The sequence below is a fragment of the Ctenocephalides felis genome, unplaced genomic scaffold (assembly GCF_003426905.1).
Source record: "Ctenocephalides felis isolate EL2017-DRISC unplaced genomic scaffold, ASM342690v1 CF-g0.4_SCAFFOLD_01492, whole genome shotgun sequence".
NCBI lineage: Eukaryota > Metazoa > Arthropoda > Insecta > Siphonaptera > Pulicidae > Ctenocephalides > Ctenocephalides felis.
The window spans coordinates 19,968,342-19,981,355 of record NW_020537646.1 but is presented as its reverse complement, the minus strand read 5'-3'; positions in this window follow the sequence as shown (position 1 = coordinate 19,981,355).

The window sequence follows — 13,014 nt, the reverse complement described above, 5'->3', positions numbered from 1 at the left end:
ATCAATTTGCCGAAATACTACCTACTCACATGTAGTGGTTTTAAATATTTAAATTATCAAAATATAAGTCGATTCTCACAAGTTTTGAATACTATTTCGATTGTAGAATCAAAGAAAATTTAACACAATCAAGTAATAATTTTAAGAAAACTCAAACAAGGTATTTACAATTGATTAATTAAATTTTTTTACAATTTTTTAATAAATTTATTTACGTTTTAAAACATTTTAAAATAAATTTTGTAGGAGACACTGGCTCTCCTCTTATGAGCAAGTGACGACAGGTTACGCTGCACAAGGCGTTTTAAGATTATTTATTGCCTTGCCTCCGATAGGCTCACAAAAAATGTAATCTTTTGTAGGAAATGCCAATTATGAAATCTAACATTGCAATAAATAATTATTACTTCAATATGCTTATAATTATATTGACAATTTCAATCGATTTGCAATTTAATTGGGTATTTCTTACATAAGACATTAATTGCTGTACTTCTGATAAAAATAATAACGATAATATAATAAAAAAAATTAATATGATGAGAATTGGATATCTCTCCAGTATATTTGGTAATGTAAGAAATAAGGTATTTTTGGTTGCTTCTAAAAATTATTAGGTTTATTAAAATTTTTGAAAATTTTTTCATGCTATTTCCATACAAAACTTTGATTGAACTGCGCTCTATCTAAACGTTAATATTAAAAGCTAAAACTTTCAGAAAATTGTTTTTTATCTATTTGGAACCATTTGAGCCCATGGGAGCAAGGAAATTCAAAAATGACCATTTTAAGGACCACCCTAATATATATATATATACATTTTCTAATGTTAAAGGCAAGAAGTTTAATTTAGTACTCCATAGACTGCAATGGTTTGCCCTTCAAGTTTAAGTTATATACTTATCAAAATATTTTCTAAGTTTAAGAAAAATTAATGTTAATATCGATAACTATCACAATGGTATGGTAGATGTATTAGAGCAAAATTAGTTGTTTTCAAAAATTTAAAAAGTTTTTGTTTCCAAGCCTTAATTTTAAAACAATAGTTCTATTAAAATCATCTTATTTTATGAATTTCCAACAAAACATTTATTTCATATTTTATTCGAAACTACTCAAAATATAAATTATTTCAAAAAATTCAGAATAAAAATATTTAGAAAAAATAATATATTAAAGTTTACTCTATTGAGAGAATTCTAGGGTTTTATTTGAGATGCATTCATAATTAATAACAAAATAACTTATTTCACAAATGAGAAAATGTTCAGCTTATGGGTATGACTTTTTTTTGAAAGTATTTGGAAGTTGTTAATCTAATTACATATATCATTTTATTCATAATTATTAAGTTAGCATGCCTTTCTTCACTTAAGATAGTTACTCAATGGAGGCATCCTAGCATACTTATTTTTCCTAATTTGCTTATTATTATAATTTGTATTTATTTATTATACATGGTTTGTTTTCTTTATTATTGTTTATTTTAATTACCTCATTTAATTTTTATTTTTTATATTGACACATTACACATTAGCTTTTAGAATTTATATATTCTGATTGCTAATTACAAAAAAATAAAAAAAATAATAAAAAACAATTAAGTTAGCATGTTAGCAATTATTAAGTGAGCTAAGTTATTATATATATTCTCTATCCATTTATTAATAATGTTTAATTTATCTAAACAAAGGATTAAAAGTATGCAATTAGTTTATTTTCAGAAACAACGACAATTATAAAAAATTGTTCAATTATATTTTTGATGAGAACATTTTTAAGGTCGCTCGTACGCAATAAGCAACTAGGACAAACGCGCGTAGATGAATAATTTCGTGCGGACTACTTATGTTCCAAAACATATGATCATTTTGGTCTACAAAGTTTAAAATAATGTCTTAATTTTATTATAATAGTAGACAGGCTAGTAAAAAAAATTGTCTAAATTTGAAATTTGAAATCTGAAAATCTGAAAAATAAAATTCTTATTAATAAATTAATTATATTGACTGAGTGGACTTCTTATACCAACAAAGAAATTGTTTGAAAGTAACAAAAAAAATCTAAAATAAATATTAAGTAATTATATCATTTAATTAAAAGTTATTAAATGCTTTTAAATGCATAACCAATAATCATTTAAAATCGTACTTAAAACATTTCCTACGTGCTATTGTTTTTCTTTATTAGACAACTATCCAAGAAGGCAATAAGAAAAGCAACTTGTATTAAATAGTTTTTTTATATTGTGGTGATCTTGGAGTACATGCATAGAAGAATAGAAGACCAAAATATATAAAAATATATGGATTTAAATCAAATCATCTTGCTTAAAATTGACGAAGGTTTGTAAATAAGAGGCCAAATAAAAATAAAAAATTGACGAAGGATCAAGAAAATTATGAAAATTATAAGCAGGCATTCTCTGAAGCAGGTAAAAGGGTTCTTGAGATAGAAGGTTCTTAGATAATAAAATCTTATGGATACTATAATTTTTAATTTCTTACCAAATGAATCAAACATTGGCAATTATAATTGCACCTCGAACAGTTGTAGATTTCCTTGAATCACATAAACAAATCTATTTTAGTAAACAATTTTTGATGTTAATTTCCCGACTAGGCAAATTCAGTTAAAAGTAAATTCTTTTTTAATTTAAAACTTTGGTTGCCCTATGTTAAAAAATTTAGTAGCGATAATTTAATTTAAGTGAAAATAGCCCATTCCAACATTTCTGAAATAAGTTTAATTGTATCATCACTATTAGAAAGTATAACTATATTTATTTAACAGTTTGAATATAATTATAATTATAATTTAATTTATATATAATCCATATTGTATAATATTTGTATATATATTAATTGTTATCCATTATGTAAAATAATTGTATTTTTAAGTCCTCTTGGAAAAAATCTGTGGGCTGTATATTTAAAAAAATAAAAAATAAAAATAAATAAAGAAATAACCATTAGGTTGCCTTCTTATATAAAAATACCTCGAAGTAGATAGAACAACCACTTGGTTGCCTCCTACAAGTTGAGAAGTATCATTACAACAGCTCATAAAATACTTAGCTCTAATTGATGTTTAAGAAACATAAGAAAAATGATGTTTTCTAATATTTAATAATAGTTGTAGTAGAGATGATGATGTACTATATCACTGGTTTTCAACCTTTTTCGCGCCGCTCACACCGCCCACCTCCCCGTTCTAATAAAAAAAGAAGCTCTCCCTTAATTTTTTCTACAATTTCATTTCATAAACACTCAACTGATTATCAGATTACAAATGAATATGCAATATTTTGTAAATATGCATGAAATATTCGTGTTTTTATATCATATCAATTTTTTTTGTTTATTTTCAAAAAATTTGGAATTGAAATTTGGGGATTACTCCTCCTTAGGATAGCGACCTAAAAGTTGGGAACCGAGGAACTAAATAATAAAATACAATTGCAAGCAACATTGTGCCTCGTTCGTAACAACCTGAGAATGCAAAAGAATTGGAATGCAAAAATTTGTATGACAATATTATAATAAAATAAAAATATGATAATCCTCTAAAGTTTTCTAGTCTCTGCACTAAATAGTCTTAATTTCAGAGAACGTGATACGAGCAGTTGATTTGGTGAAATTGCTACACATTGATTGTCATGCAACAATTACGAATGTTATCCAACACCTTCGTTGGAGCTTCTTTATGTTCGGCCGAACGTGCAATTCTTGTATTATTATTTTACGCTAAAAAACGATTTCTTTTTTACTCAGACACAAGGTGATATGAAATAGTTGAAAAAACATAATTTTAATGTAACTACCTAGTGGCGGGCATAGGTCACTCAGTAGCGTGTCCAACTCACACGACAGAACAAAAAATATATAGCTAATTCGAAATTAAATAGAATTCGATTGGTTGAATAAAATTTAAATAAAAAATTAGAATCAAGAAGAGAAGCAGGATAAGAATTCGAGAAGATCAGATCAGAAGAAAAAGAAGAATAAAGAAATAAGTGCAAAGAAAAAACAAAATTAGATAGAATAGGATATAAATATAATATGTGAAAAATAGTATAGAATATATGCATACGAAATAGTATAGAACATATAACCAGTGGTGTTGTCGAGCCGGAACGCGCCGGAACGTCGTTCCGGCAAATCATTTTTGGGAAGGAACGCGTTCCGGCAAGAAAAAATATAAAAAATCGCTACATACAGAAAATGATTTAATAAGTAAATTTTATAAATTATTATTCAACTAATTTTTATTAAATGTTCTTATTATTGAAATAAACATACATATATGTGCACACAATGGGTTTTATAATTTTTGTTTCTTTCCTTTTCGAACGGAACCGGAAAAAACATGAAAACCGGTTTTTGAAACGGTTTATAAACCAGTTTTTAAATTTTAGCGTTCCGACAAAAAATATTAGCACAACACTACTTATCAAAGTCGTTTTTAATTTAGTTACAAATTGAGGTGTATGAATTGAAATATTAATTACAGTACAGTAGTGTATTTCAAATTTCACATATGGACCGAAAAGTGTCTGATGCCCGATTATTTCGGATATAAGTTGGACTTGTTTCGGACATAGCGGGCGTTAGTCGAATAAAATAAATAATTTAAGACATTCATATAATGGAAATTGATTGTAGCGAAAAAAGCAATTCTATAAATACAAAAGCATAAGAACTGCAAAAAAATGTAATATTTCAAGAATTGGATGAATTTTTTGCCATCTAAGGCAAAAATATAAGCCGTTCGATCGCTTGTACATTTTTACAATCCAACATTTATTGGTAATTTTTTTTAATCATTGTTTAATTGACATTTATTTATTGGTAAATTAGTTGACAATTTATAGCAAAAGAGTTACCCTGATATTTCAATAGACTTATTGTCTAAATTTCGGCCTACAATTTGAGATTTGTGCATATTCATAGAAACTTTGATCTTTTAAAAATCTGATGAAGGTGCTGTGGAATTGATGATCACTCAATTATTGATTAACCTGGTAGTAGATTGAAAAATTGTTTTCCTAGACTAGTAATTCCCAACGTGGGGCACACGCCCCACAGAAAAATCCATTTTTAAATTCAAATGGGGGAGGCAAATTAAAAAATTACACGAATTTAACCCACTTGCTTTGGGTGATTTGAATGTAATTTGTAAATACTGTTAAAAATTCGTTAAATATATTATGATCATTGTTTAGTTTAAGTGAGCACAGGATGCATGTGCAAATCATATAATATTTACCATATATATTTCCATAGCTTAGGTAAATAAGCATTCCTTTTTAGGTCTAATGCAAACTTTCTCAATATTACGGATTATAGAAAAATTCCAAATTCTGTATGTATTAGTCTGTATATTTATAAATTGCCATCCCCTCTAGACAGAGGTATAATAATTTTTATGTTATATTTTTAAATTTAGAATTTTTAGAATTCAGTAAGTTGCGAGACTAAGAACATCTTAAGAAAATCAGCTCGCACAAGTTACTCAAACATTTAATAAAATTTATAGTTTTATGTTTATTGTCGCACAAAGCACACAATCGTTTAAAAGTGCAGTAATTAATTTTCCATGAAGTGATAACGGCAAAGGCAGCAGTAAGGTGTAATCGATGCTTTAACGGGTATTTTGGATATTTTAGATATTCAATACCGAGATAAAAATTCTTATAGAAAAAATAATATTTATAAATTAAATCTTATATTCATTCGCATTTTTTATACGCTAACACCTACATCATAGGTTCTTATTCGTGTATTTTTATAGCCTTACGTATGCCTATACGTTGCATTCTATACTACACGCCTTACATCAATACTACACGCCTTACATCTATACCATACGCTATATTTCATCATATACTCTCAAATCCCTACATTGTATACCAAATACACCTAACCTATATCTACTATATATCCTATTACCTATAATTTCCCTTACACACTACATTAACCCTACCGAGAATCGAACCCGGGTCCGCCGCGTGAAACGCGGCGACCTTAGCCACTACACCACCGTAACGCTACAATCAACCGACTTTTTTCGCGTGTCGTCGCGCCACCTTAGTATTAATTATCTAATGAATTAGAAAATGACCCGCGGTAATAACAGTGCGTCCCATATTATATTATTGGTGGGGATACCCGATAGGGTAGTGGTTAAGGCGCGCGACTGCCACGCGGAGGTCTCGGGTTCAAATCCCGGTATAGACAGATAGAAATAGATAGGTAGAGATAATAAAAAAAATACATAGGCCGTAAGGTAAACCTATATAATATAGGTGAATATATAAATTAGACAGTATTATTTATAAGAATTAAAAGATATGTAGGTATATAATAAGTTAATGACGGTATAGGTATCTCACGGTATGATAGATAATAGATATCTATATATGATATACAATAATATAGTATACAATAGTATACAATAATACATAGGTCGCGTAAGGTAAACCTATATAATATAGGTGAATATATAAATTAGACAGTAGTATTTATAAGAAATAAAAGGTATGTAGGTATATAATAAGTTAATGAAGGTATAGGTATCTCACGGTATGATATAGAAGATAATAGATATCTATATATGATATACAATAATATAGTATAGTATGATAGGTAATAGGTTATCTATCATATTATTAGGTTAAGTCTTATAAAGTATTGTAATAAATCTTGAGTACTTTTATATCATAATAAATACCTGTAAGTATTAATGAATACAAATAATACCACAATAAATATAATTAATGTTATTAAAGAATATAAATTATGTACTCAATGATTTCCTCATACTTGTACAATTTAATGTATAGACTAGCTGTATATAATAGAGTTAATTATATAAAAAGTCAATATATTAGATTTGTGAGTTCTTATCGAAATATATCAAATTTTTTGAACCGGATTTTAAATTTTAGCGTTCCGTCAAAAAAATATTAGCACAACACCACTGCATATAACCATGGTATAGATTGTATATGGAAATAATATAAAATATAAAAAATGAAATATTGAAGTGGCTAAATGCTCTAAGTAACCAAGGACAATTAAAATAATATAACAGATACAAAATAAAATAAATATTATGAATAAAGTTGATACTAGTTAATCACAATGATCACAATAAATAAATATTATGAATAAAGTTGATACTAGTTAATCACAATGGGAATTTGGCTTAATATCATAAAATTTCTTGATTAAGTTGATACTATTGATTGAATTAAATAATTATATGCATTTATTTTATCTTCCTCTTACAACTTTTGAAAACTATTTTTATTATACTATATAATTCAAACAATGTGTGAATTATACTATATTGAATCATTTATATTTATTGTAGATGTTGGCGAGCACGCCAACATTTCTTCATTTTACATCATATAAATTGTTTCTACATTGTTTTAGTACTAATTCTTATTTAATAATTATGTACTTGGAGTATTTCGTAATTCATTCGCGTTGTATAAAGATTCAAATTAAGATATTCAAGTAATAAAATAATGCAGCATTGTTGCGTGCACATGAAATGACCATTCTAAATAATTTGCGTATTGACTCTACATTCTTAAGTTTGAAAGGAAAATATCAACAAATTCATAATGAAATGTATTTTAATATATATGTAGACATAAATATAAATTGGATATTATATAAACTAGTGGTGCATGGCATCGTACGTTACAGCTGGAGCTTTCCGTACCCTAATTTAAAAATTTTAAAAACATTACATTTTTTATTACAAATAATATTTTTTTAAACCAAAAAACTTAATTTTTTATTAAGTAGATACCAGTGAAAATAATTTTGAATTATTCAAAATCAGAAACTCTATTCTCTCAAAAATTTAATTGTCATTTTTACATTTCTTGCTCCGTATCTCCGAAACGGTAAGGTCTGTCGTTGCCAAAAACTAATTGAATCATGCAAATCGGTTGATCCTCTCTCTTTCTCTCTCTCTCTCTCTCTCTCTCTCTCTCTCCAAAAATACTCCAACATTTTCATGAACCTGTAACATTAAAATAAGCAAAAATGTTCCTTTTTGATTTTTTTGGGATTACTGTAACATAACCTGGGAGGAGTTATAAATCCCAAAACTTTTATACAGGTTTATTAAAATACTCAGTTCTTGTTGATTTAATCCGAAAATCTCAATTAAATATCTACACGTAAATTCGATATTTTTACTTTTATGATGAATAAAAAGAGATTTAGCATTTTGATTAAAAATGATATCGTTATAATCCTCATAGAACAATTTCTATATGCACTTTTAGAATACTACTTTTCTGAAATTCTAGTTAATTCAACAAGTCTTTATAATTGGTTTTTATTATGATTTATACGATTTTGATTATGTGGCTTTGATGATTATCCTTTGATGATGAGGGAATACTCTTTAAAATAAAAGTTAAAATTATTATAATAAATTATTCGTACTTTAAAATAAAAGTTATTTTTAAATGCCATATAATATACATATTCGTATCTCTAGTTCATAAAACGTTGAAAAATAATTCATTAATTCTAAAAGTCTAAAGTGTCAAGGTAAAATTAATAATTGATTAGAATTATGAAAATTTATATCATTTTTTCCTTGAGCCAACTTTGAATAAACTATTAATTTTAATTGAAAATCGTATTTAAAATATTTTCTATGCGAAATTTATATCGAGTCACATAGACAATAGTGAATAACATAAGGTGTTTCAAGTACATTTCCTTAAAATTATATAATTGAATGAATTTTGCTTTGTATTTTTAATAAAATATAAGTTTTATTACTATTTCAGATATCATGGAATTACGTATTATTTTTTTATATAAAAAGCTATTACACTGAATATTTCTATTCTTCATCTACGAACTAAGAAAAATATGAAATATAAAAATAAAACATAATGTCTTTTATAAGACGCAAGTAAAATTACAAAAAATATTTATTATGGCCATTTCTTGAGGCAACATTGAATTTATTCCAAAAGCCATTAAATTATTAAATGGATTGTTCACTTGTTTGCATTCATTTACAGTTTGCGGAATGCGCGGTTACCTGTTACCGAAACCATAATGTCTAATTTATAGGTCGTTGTAAAATTTGGATGCAATTACTTCGGCTAGTTGGCTACGAAATAATTTGCAGGTGCAATAATAGTTATGATAAAATATGACAAAATAAACTTTTATTATTTTATAAGCTAGGTTTACCTCAAACCTCCATTATCAACAACATTACATAGATTTCTATATGAGTTCTCTATGGAAGTTCTTCATAATATGCCATAAAATGTAGAGAAACTACACATTTTTGAGGAAATTTGATGATTTTCTCAAAAATTAGTCTAAAAGTTGTTAAATTAATTTAATTTAATTTGAATAATGTTATATGCATGTATGTGTATAAACAAAATTCTTGGCAAAAGCTGAACATTAGCCTATTAAAATATCAATTATTCACCATTACAAAATTTAAGGAACTGTAATGACAAAAATAAAAGCAGTAATAGTGTTTTTATAGTATCTAGGTTAAAGCACATAAAACAATGACTAATTTCAAAATTATTATAACAAAAGTGGTTTAATTTTCTGTTTGAATGACTGAAGTTTACGTTTAATCACCTTAGTATTATAAAGTTAATCAAGTTAAACGAATAAAACTGACTAAAGAATCTCTTAATTAACTTTTTGCTGTATTGTTAGTTAAAAAAAATATATATACACAACACAATGTATGTTAAAAAAGTTAACTTTGATGTCTTGGTACCTACCAACATGTAGAAAAAGAAGATTTATAGATAATTATTAATAATAATAATAATATAAAAAATTTCAATACGTTGATGTACAATTTTATGCCATCAACTTTATTACATTCAGCCTTATCTGCAGTGACTTTATATCATAAATAATTTTTTCTTAACCCAATTAAAATTTGTCATTTACAAAAGCTGCCAATTTTTCGATTAAATCAAAATAAATATTTATTTGAAAAATTACAAACTAAAACTACCAATTATTAAAGTATCAAGTCACTAATTTTTCCCAAAAATCACAATTTACGTATTCGAAGGTCATTTATAGTTTTATGGGGGCTTATTTGTGTACTGAGGGTCTTCAAGAGTATTAACATGTCAATATTGTGACTATGTACGTGTAAACATTTTGTACACACCTCGGTTGGGTACTAAGACGGGGATAGGCAACCCTCGTGGTAAATGAATATTGCAAGAAATATAAAAAAATATATATATATTTTGAAATGGAAAATAATAAAAAAGCAATTGTAAATGTAATGAATAATTTAGATTAAAATCGGTAAAAATTTGTTTTTGTACCTTAAGGAAACACTAAAAAAGCTTTGAAATATGATACAAAATGATAGTCACTATTTATTTAATTATTTTTTTTAAGTTCAATTATATGATTTTTTTAAAATAAGATATTTCTAAATAGTTTTGTATTTAATAAATAGTTTTAAATTATAAAATACAACCAGAGAAAAAAATTTTCAACTGATGGTACTAACAGAAAAATGTGAATCATAATATTTGACAAATTGTATAAAATTCAATAAGGGGGCATCCATTAATTACGTAAGCTAGTTTTTGAAGGTTTTTTGGACCCCCCTTTAACTTTAGTTATAGATGGTGATATACAAAATTAACCACCCCCCTCCCCCACATCATGTGCATTTTTAGTTACGTGAAAACACTGTAAAATTTTTGATTTTTTTAATTATTTGATTTAAAAAAAGTCAGTTAAAATATAATTACACGTGATACTTTGTGATATTTTGTCAAACCCCCCTCCCCCTAAAAACCTCACGTGATTAATGAACGCCCTCTAATAATGTATAAATAATTAGATTGGGGATCGTTCAAGTATTACGTAAGCAGATTTATTACAATTATTTACTCCCCCTCCCCTTTGTCAGCAAAAGTAAGCAAATTTCTTACTAAAAATGCCCAAAATAAGTAAATCAATAACCCCCCGCCCCCTTATAGTGCTTACGTAATACTTGAACGGCCCCTTGGTAATGATATATAAAATTTCATCCTCCAAAATATTTTGAAGCATATATGATGATTTATCACAACTCAAATTAAAAAAAATATTTCAAATACAAGATAAAAGCTTCGTAATAATTTTTATACAATAAAAACATATAGGTAAAAAATCGTTATCAAAGCCACCCAATGTTATGGTCCAATCTTCATATAAATTGGCAGTAAAAATTCAAAATATTATGTATTTGCTATTTGGTCAGACGTTTTATATATAAAACCTAGACAATATTAGAATATGATATATTCATTGATATAAAATCTAACATAAAAAAGTACAAATGTCAACATTCAATATTATAAAAATGCATCTTTCTAAAGTGCCTTTGATAACACATATGTGAAGTTAGGTTTTATGTGTAAAATGAATGATAGCACAGCAAATACATAGCATTTTGACAGTTTTTACATTTATAAAAAACTAAGACCGTAACAGTGTTGACGTAAAATTTCTATTTATAGGAGAATTGACCCCCAATATCAAGTAAAAAAATAAAAATTAAATCAGATAAATTTATTTATCCTTATACATTTTACAAATATCAAATATAAATATTTAAATATATGTAGAAAAGTATATGTAGAGATACTGTCAATGTTTCACGAATCTACTTTAGTAGAATTGCAATCATCAATTCTACAACTATTCCCTGTCATGGAATTTATTTCCAAATGACCATAATAGGTTGCCAACCGCTGGCACAGTAAGTCATAAATCGATTTTGTCGGGTAACCGTTTTATTCTGTCGTCGAATATTTTAACAAAAGTATTCGGCTGTAAACGCAAAAGCCGTTTTCTGTGTGACGACCTTCCGTAATTGCTTTTGAATATACCTCGGCGGAAAGAAGACATTCAAGAGTATTACGCAAATAGAAGAATGAGATTTCTGGTATACGAAACGATAATTCAATTAGTGCTGACAGAATAATATATAGAGTAACAAAAAATTTTTAAAAAGTGGCGGGGAAATAACACAAATATTATGAAGATTAATAAAAATATTATATAGTATGTATATCTAGATCTAGTATCATATAAGATCTCTGTCTTAAATATTTACAAGTAAATAGCAATGAATTACCTGTTAAAGTAGCTGAATGTACTGAGTGTGTAGTTTGCTATGTAAATTGAAACAATAATCAAAAAACAAAATAGCAATGGAACTTTCATATCATAGTACGTATTAAAAACCTATATTCAAAATGGAAATAATTTAAAGTATTTTGCAATATTTTTTAGACTTATTGTCCAATCCATTTTTCACTTAATGACGAATCCAATTGAAATAAATCGAATCACGAGATGTATTCTACTTATATGCAGAGTTTCAAGTTTAAAACAAGATTATCAATTTGAATTATGCTAAATTATCATAAAATATAAAATATATTTATACTAAATAGAATTTATTATTACAAAGTTTAATTCTCCACAATTATATTTCATTTTCATGATTACAGATGTACGAAGAAACAATAATTGGTTACTGTTTGAACGTTTGAAGCCTTCGAAAACTGAATCTTAGAAGTGATAATCACACCTAGGAAGAATTTTGGGAAATTTATCGGACATGCTTCCAATTTATTATCGCACCGCTAGTACTATGTAATTACTACTAATTAGCGGGTAATATACAATTAGAAAAACAATTACGTTAATTATAATCAATTACAAGCACTACATTTAGAATGTTCGTGAAATATATGGTAAAGCATGATTTAAGAGTAAAGTTGCAAAAATGCTCAATTATAATAGAAATTTAATAGTTTGCTAACAAGTTAAGCTAGAAGAAATAATAGGTACAGTACATTATATCTATCTACGTTTGGTTATATTTATCTTACATCATTAGTAATATAAAAGACTATAATTATATAAAAAATAAGTTATAAAATAAAAAAAAGACAAATGTAAA